At 36.6% G+C, this 7928-nt stretch overlaps 1 pseudogene; it reads right to left on the reverse strand.

Moving 5' to 3' along the window:
* Positions 1-6888: 6888 nt before the first annotated feature.
* Positions 6889-7568, reverse strand: LOC102838889 (annotated as a pseudogene).
* Positions 7569-7928: the final 360 nt, after the last annotated feature.

The raw sequence follows: 7928 nt of genomic DNA on the forward strand, positions 1-7928 counted from the left end.
CCGTTCATCACCATATTAATATGCAGGCCCCCACTGAAAGACTGTATGTTGACTGGAAATTGAATCTAGGTTTCCTGAATGGATGGTAATAATAATTCTACTAATGAACCATCATTACCCCTGATTATTTACCTAAAAATACCAATTAATTTCTCAAAAAAATGCCTAAAATTTAATTTAAAAAAAAATGATAATATTTTTCTTTAAAAAATGTTTAAATATTGAGAAATAAGAGTCCAAACAAAAAATATCTGTACCCTATGTGTCCTGGTGTGGCACTGTGGGCTAATGCGTCAGACTGTAAAGTCAATTGAACTGCAAGGTCGGTGGTGCAAGCTCACCAGCTGCCCCTTGGAAACCCTATACAGGGTTGCTATAGGTCAAAATTGACTCGACAGCACTTAACAACAATATCAAATGTGAATAATAATAAATATATGCTTATATCATAGGGTAGGTGATTCCTTTCTATTAGATCTCATCATGAGGAATTATTAGATCTTAACTGCTGAACCACTGAGACTCTTGGCCAGTCAAGTTGGCAGAACATGTTAACAATCACAGTACTCAAGGTGATTCTGATGTATATGACACATATCATATGTATATACACACATATATTTATCATTTTGATGTATGATGAAATTATTAATATCCTCAAATTCTAAATAGAAAAAAAAATAAACATTTGCAGTGATAGTTTTGCTATTAAAGATAAAAGTTAAATCCTCAACTTATTGAAGGCAAGTTCCATTTTGACTATTCATAATTGTTCATCTTGTGAAAGGGACTACACTCACAACCATGTATAGATTGCTATTGTTAAATGTCAGTGTGTTGGTTCTTACTCAGAGCAACACTGTGTAGGGTTTCTGAGGAACAACTGTTGAGTTTGAATGGTCAAGTTTGTGGTTAATAGTCCAGCATTACACCAGAATGCCATGTGTAGATCTGGTATACAATATTTGCACATATTTGTATGTTGTAAATATAAACATGAATATGATATTGCAAACTGTGGCAAAATATGTAAACTTCTTAGGCATGACCAAACACTTGGGTGGAATGGGACTCTGGACCTGGAGCCTTAGGACCCTAGACTTGGAGGGCACCAAGTTTATCTGGCACAACATAGTCCACAAAAAGTATGTTCTATATCCTACTCTGGCGTCTTAAAGATCTAGTGTGGCTATAATAGAAATACTACAAGTGGGTGCCTCTAACAAATATAAATTCATTCTCTTATGATTTGTTGCTGTTTTTCCAACTCATAGTGAAACTATGCACAATAGAATGAATCACTGCCTAGTCCTGTGTCATCCTCACAATAGTTACATTTGAGTCCCGTCCATTGCTACTGCCACTGCCATCTCATTAGGGGTCTTCCTCTTTTGTACTGACTTTTCACTTTTCCAAGCATGACATCCTTTTTCAGGGACTGGTCCCTTCTGATATTATGTCCAAAGTATGAGAGACAAAGTCTTACCATCTGTGCTTCTAAAGAGTATTCTGGCTATATTTCTTCAATGACAAATGTGTTTGTTCTTCTGGTGGTCAATGATAATTTCAATATTCTTCTCCAAAACCAGAACTCAAATATAGTGATTCTTCTACAGTCTTCTTGATTCACTGTCCAACTTTCACATGAATATGAGGCAAATTAAAATACTCTGGCTTTATTAAGGCACACCTTAGTCCCCAAATTGATTAATACTTTGAAAAGGTCTTCTTGCAGAAAATAGGCCTAATTCAATAGATCATTTGATTTCTTGACTGCTGCTTCATTGTTGGCTGTGGATTCAAGCAAAATGAAGTCTTTGACAACTTCAATCATTCCTCAATTTGTCTTGATAGTATTCATTATTCCAGGGATGAATATTTTCTTTGTTTTCTTTACATTGAGATGCAACCTATTCTGAAGCCTGTGGTCATAGAGCTTCATCAGTATTTTAAGTTCTCAACACTTCCAGCAAGCAAGGTTTGTCTTCTGCATATTGTAGGTTGTTAGTGAGTGTTCTTCAAATCCTGACACCAAGTTCTTCACATAGTCCAGTTTCTTGGATTATTTGCTCAGCAAACAAATTAAGTATGGTGAAAGGATACCATTGTGACACACACCTTTTCTGATTTTAAATAATTTATTATCCCCTTATTCTGTTCTAACAATTGCCACTTGTTCTCTGTATAGATTTCTCATGGGAAAAATTTAGCTGTCTGAAATAACCCTTCTTGGCAATATTATGCATAGTTTGTCATGATCCACACAGTTGAAAGCTTGTGCATAGTCAATAAAGAATACATAAATATCTTTCTATGAAGAAGATTCTATGAAGAAGAATGTGACATGAGGAATGTAGGAAGACTCATAAACAACCTACTATATTCAGATGATACATCCTTGCTTGCTGAAAGTGAGGAGGACTTAAAATATTTACTGAAGAAGATCAAAGATAACAGCCTTCAAGATGGGTTGCACCTCAATGTAAATAAAACAAAAATCCTCAACAATGGACTAGCAAATAACATCATGATAAGGGAGAAAATATTGAAGTTGTCAAGACTTAATTTGTTTGGATCCATTATCAACACTAATCAAAGAAGATTTCAAGAAATCAAACAATACATTTCATTAGGCAATGATGTCTGTTTGAGGACTAAGGTGAACCTCACCCAAACCATGGTATTTTTCAGTAGCTTCATGTGCATGTAGAAGAATTGACGAATTTGGATGGTGGCGTTGGAGAATAATATTAAAAGAACCATGAAGTGCTAGTAAAATGTAGTCTGTGTTGGAAGAAGTATAGCCACAATTCTCCTTAGAAGCAAGGATGGCGAGACTTTGTTTTTCGAACATATTATCATGAGGGTCACGTACCTGGATAAGGGCATCATGCTATGTAAAGTAGAGGGTCAGCCACAAATACAAAGACCCCCTAAGAGATGGATAGGCACAGTGGCAGCAGCAATGGGCTTAAGCTTAACAATAATAGTGAATATGGCACAGGACTGAACACTTGTTCATTCTATTGTTCATAAAATACTTTGAGTCAGAACTGGCTTGAAGACTCCTAATGACAACAACAAATATCTTTCTGGTTTTCTCTTGTTTTCAGCCAATACACATGAGATATCAACAATGATGTACCTGGTTCCAAGTCCTCTTCTGAATCTGGTTTGAATTTCTGGCAATTCCCTGTCAAAGTACTTTTACAACCATTTTTAAGTTATCTTAAGAAAAATTTGACTTGTGTGTGATATTAATGATACTGTTCAATTATTTACATATTTTATTGGGTCACCTCTCTTTGGAATGAGCACAAGCATGGATCTCTACCAAACAATGGCCAGGTAGTTGTCTTCCAAATTTCTTAGCATAGATAAGTGTGTGGCTCCAGGGCTGCATCAGTTTGTTGCAAGATTTCCATTTATATGTCAATTCTTGGAACTTTGTTTTACACCAATGCCTTCAATGCAGCTTGGACTTCTTCCTTCAGTATCATCAATTTTGGGTTATAATCTACCTCTTGACGTAGTTGGACATTGGCAATTTTTTTTGGTAGAGTGATTCAGTGCATCCCTTCCATATTCTTTTTGCATCATTCAGTGTTTTGCCCATAGATTCCTTCAATATTAAAACCTGTGGTTTGAATTTTTTCTTCAGTTCTTTCACTTTGAGAAATTTGAGAGTGTTTTTTCCCTTTTGGTTTTTGATCTCCAGATTTTTGCACATTCTATTATAATACTTGACTTTATCTTCTTGAGCTGCCCTTTGAAATTTTCTGATCATCTCTTTTCCTTCCTCATTTCTTTCCATTGCTTTATCTTCTCTTTTCTCAAAAATTAATTTCAGAGTCTCTTCTGACTTTCATTTTGGTCTTTTCTTTCTTTCCTGTCTTTTTAATGTCCTTTTGTTTTCTTCTTGTATGATGTTCTTGTTATCATTCCACAACTCTTCTGGACTTTGGTCATTAGTGTCTAATGCATCAAGTCTGCTCTTGAGATGGTCTCTAAATTCATATGGGATATATTCAGGTTAATATTTTGTCTCTTGAGGATTTGTTTTAATTTTCTTCAGCTTAAACCTGAAATTCTGTATGAACATCTAATGGTCTGTTCCACGGTCTGACCCTGGCTTTGTTTGGGCTGATGATATGGAGCTTCTCCATCATCTCTTCAGGCATATGAAATCAGTTTGATGCCTTTGTAGTCTATCTGGTGAGATCCATGTGTCTAGTAGCCTTTTATGTTGTTTTAAAAAAAGGTATTTGCAATGATAAATTGTTGGTCTTGTAAAATTCTATCATGCAATCCCCAACATAATTTCTGTCAGCTAAGTCATATTTTCAAACTACTGATTTTTCCTCCTTGTTTCTATCTTTCACATTCCAATCACCAGTAATTATCAATGCATCTAGATTGTGTGTTTGATCATTTTCAGACTGAAGAAGTTGGTAGTATTATTCAATTCACCATTGGCTTTAGTGGTTGTTGCATAAATTTTAATCATAACTGTACTAACTGGGCTTTCTTTTAGGCATATGCATATTATCCTCTCACAGACAACATTGTACTTCAAGATAGGTCTTGAAATAATCTTTTTGATGATATTCCTCTTAATTTAGAATTTCATGACATATTAAACCATATGATTGCTTTTGTTGTTAAGTGCCACGGAGTTGGTTCCAATTCATAGCAAATCTGTATAGGGGTTCTGAGGAGCAGGTGGTAGGTTTGAACTTCCAACCTTGTGTTCGCAGTCCAGTGCTGATCCTATTGCACCATACCATGAGTCCAATCATATCATAGTCTGATTTAACATGGCCAATACCAGTCCATTTCAGCTCACTAACACATAACAATCTTTATGTGTTCCTTTTAATATTTGATAGCTTACAATTTTCCTAGATTGACATATCATGCATTCCATGTTCTGATTATTAATGGATATTTTTAGCAGTTTCTCCTCATTTTGAGTTATGCCCCAGTATCAAAGAAATGCCATGAAAGCTTTGTTCCATTCACATCATTATTGTCAACTCTACTTTGTTGAGGCAGCTATTCCCAATTTGTATTTTGGTGCATTTGAACTTGGAAGATTTGTACTTCAGCATTATATCTGTACCTCAAGGTCAGTTTGAACCACAAGGTCATTGGTTTAAACTCACAAGTTGCTTCTTGGAAACCCTATACAAGATCACTATGAGTCAGAATCAACTCAACGGCACTTGCCAAGAACAATAATCCTTAAGAAGGAGTCCTGGTGTGGTGCTTTAGGAGAAGCACTGGACCATAAGATCAGTTTGAACTGCAAGATTAGCGGTTCAAATCCACCAGCAGCTACTCAGAAATCCTATACAGGGTTGCTATGAGTTGAAACTGACTTGACTGCACTACATAACAAACAACAATATATTGAAAAGTTGAAGTCTTTGATCTTCATCAGTAAGTGCTTCAAATCTTCTTTGCATTCAGCAAGCAAGATCTTGTCATCTGCATAACACTGGTTTTTAATGAATCTTCCTCCAATCCATATGTGCATTACTTTTATTTTTTCTTCTTATAGTCTTAAATAGAAGTTTTTCATAGAATATATGACATTTTTAAAAGAAAGAAAGAAAAACAAAACAGTAATTAATACTTGATTTATGTTGGACATGACACAACCTAATAGCTTCAAGTAGATCACAACTTCTGTGTTCAGTTGGATTCCTGGTATGGCATTATAGGATAAGAACTGGACTGCTAGCCATGAGATTGGCAGTTCAAACCCATCAGCCACTCTTTGGAAACCCTATACACGGTTGCTGTGAGCTGAACTGACTCTATGGCACTTAAGAAGAACAACAATGTTTGGTTGGACTAGGTTGCTTGTATGGACATCACTACTGTGGTAAAATGTAAACACATTGTAAAACTCAATATGTGTAAGGAAATTAAAGTGGCAAGATCAAATCTGTTTCCAAGATTTGAGAAATAATGCAGCATTCATTAGACTCTTACATACCATCAGTAAGTAATTTATGCAAATGAAATAAAACTTGTTTTTCATTTACATATAAGGAGTCTGGTAGGATAGTGGATTATGAGCTGGGCTGCTAACTGCATGGTTACTAATTTGAATCTACCAGTCCCTTTGTGAGAGGAAGATGAGACTTTCTGCTCTAGTAAAAAATTACAGCTTCAGAAATCATATACAGGGTCACTATGATTTGTAACTAACTAGGTAGTACACCACCCCCAGCATATATGTATATGTGTGTGTGTGTGTGTGTGTGTGTGTGTTTTTGAATTAATTACTATGTTGTTTCTTTTTTTCTCTCACTGCTTTTATTTTAGTGTTTATGAATGCAAAATTTGGGCAACATGTCCTCCAACTTAAAATTTGGTCCACAAAAAAATATACAGATTCCTCCTGTAACAAAAATAAATTAAACTTTACAGTTGCAAAAACAAAATTTTGACATAGGCGTGAGTGAGTTTGGATAAACAAGTTAGGATGTGTTTCAACATATGAAGGAACATTCTAGAATCCATTTAGAAACATTTGGCAGAATAAATGACCTGGTGTTACTGGTAGTGTTGTGCCTTAGGAAGTGAGAGTGAGTGCATGAAAAGGAGCTAGAGACTCACAACAGCCACAGTATCACTCATTTAAAATTACCCACAACCCAATACAGAATATTTAATAGTAGAACAATTTCAACAGTGACTCAAGGTCTGGAAAGCAATTGTAAGCTTAAAACAAGTACCTCAGTCAGAACAATATTCAACGTTTATAAGACTCTGAAGGTGAGAACACATAGTTCACAGATGATGTCTTGTGCACAGTACATTCGTTTCCAGGACACTGGGAAGCCATAAAACACACAAAGTTAAAATCTAAGCTGCTTAACTTTCCACCATTCTCTTGAGTATTAAACTCAGGCCACATTTGGCCACTTGCAGGGGTGTATTTTCTTCTTCATTCTCAATGTAAATACTTGCTCCTTGGGACACCTGCACTTTTGCTTCTTCCACTCTCTCCTCATCACAAGCTAAGTGTAGAGGAGTGTTAGCCTCAGTGTCTTGAATATTTGTGGATGCTTTGTAGTACAGAAGAATATGAAACATCTTCAAGTTACCCTTGGCTGCTGCCAGGTGCATTGCTGTTGCCTCAAAATGGTCCTTAGCATCTGGATTAGCCCCACCTTCTAACAACAAGACAGAAATCTCGTGCCTGTTTTTGGAAGCTGCATAGTGCAGGGGAGTACAGCCATTCTGATTGACAGGATTCATTTGAGCCCCTTTCCCAGAAGGGTTTTTATAATCTCATCCCAGCCAGCAGAAGCAGCAATATGTAGAGGAGTCCAACCTGAATCATCTTTATCATTTACTGGCACTCCAAACTGTAGCAAGAATTCAACTATTTCTGTGTGTCCCGCTAAGCATGCCCAATGTAATACAGTTCTGTTGTCCTGGTCCATTTTAGTAGCCAGGGATTTATCGGCCAGGATCCTCTCCTTCAACTCCTCCATCTTCCCATTGTAGGCCAGGTTGCAGCCCATTAGGTTAGACACACGCCCCTCCATTTTGCTTTCCTCAGGCTCTCCGTACTATGTTGTTTCTTGTTAAGTGCTATCCAATTGGCTCCAACTCATATTGACACTGTATAGTTTTTCTGAGGCTGTAAATCTTTGTGGGACCAGAAAGTCTTATTTTTCTCCCAAGGAGCAGCTGGCAGACTCAAACCACCGACCTTGCGGTTTACAGTCCTGTGCTTATCCTACAGCTCTGCACCAGGACTCCTCTGTTTTTAGTGGTTGTGTCAGTTCTGTCTCATATTGACTCTGTAAATGCATCAAGAAAAGATGGAAGGAATACACAGAGTCATTGTACCAGAAGGAAATGGTTAATGTTCAACCATTTCAAGAGATACCATATGAACAAGA

This window comes from Chrysochloris asiatica, unplaced genomic scaffold (genome assembly GCF_000296735.1).
Source record: "Chrysochloris asiatica unplaced genomic scaffold, ChrAsi1.0 scaffold00185, whole genome shotgun sequence".
NCBI lineage: Eukaryota > Metazoa > Chordata > Mammalia > Afrosoricida > Chrysochloridae > Chrysochloris > Chrysochloris asiatica.